This window comes from Sinocyclocheilus anshuiensis, unplaced genomic scaffold, assembly GCF_001515605.1.
Source record: "Sinocyclocheilus anshuiensis isolate Anshui unplaced genomic scaffold, SAMN03320099.WGS_v1.1 scaffold527, whole genome shotgun sequence".
NCBI classification, from domain to species: domain Eukaryota; kingdom Metazoa; phylum Chordata; class Actinopteri; order Cypriniformes; family Cyprinidae; genus Sinocyclocheilus; species Sinocyclocheilus anshuiensis.
Window position 1 is genome coordinate 441,790 of NW_015548227.1, and position 862 is coordinate 442,651.

Genomic DNA, 862 nt, shown 5'->3' on the forward strand with positions numbered 1-862 from the left:
GTGTAGGTTTAGGTGAATTTTATGGAACATTTCCTTAATTGTCATGAAAATGCAAAAAAAAAATCTTACTGGTCCTAAAAATTGTCTTCATTTTCTTTTGTTCAAAATATCTTGTTGCATTTTTTCTTTTGATTTTGGGGTGAAATGTATAACCTGGACATGTTCACTGAGATTCAACCTTTCAGCCAGAGAACAATATTGGGGGAAAAAAGCTGTAGAGTTTCCCATGAGATTGGTGTAGCTGTATCGATGTCTAGAATACCTCCTTGGCTCATTATACATGTTTATACTTATTATCATGTTGAAATATTAACGACTAACATGTTAATTTTACACATTTTAAGCCTTAACCATTTTATCACTAGTTGTTTACCATCACATTTTCTATATATATTTTATACCATATTGGTGTTAACTTGTGTACTCAGTACTTTTATGTAATTTTATTTCCTAGCATGAACATGCTGTAAATAAACTATACAGTACTTAAGTGTTAACCAGTTTATATAAAATAACTACAATGTCTAGTTATTATAAAATATACCTTTTTAATTGTCTTGAATTGTGGTACTCTATAAGATTTACCTTGGCTGCTACATGCAACGTCAAGACATGGAGAGGAAACGAACTTTGTAAAAGTAAGCAAATAAATAAATTAGAAAATTCTATATCAGTCTGTGTGCTCATTATATGATTATACATGCTGGGTTACTCAAACTACATTTACCTTTTTAAAAGTGAGTATTATGTAAATGCATTGATGCCATTGAGACCTGCATGTTGAAAAATGTTCATTGTGTCAGTTCAATGTAATACTTCATCCAAAAATGAAGATTTGCTGAAAATGTACTCCCCCCCCCCC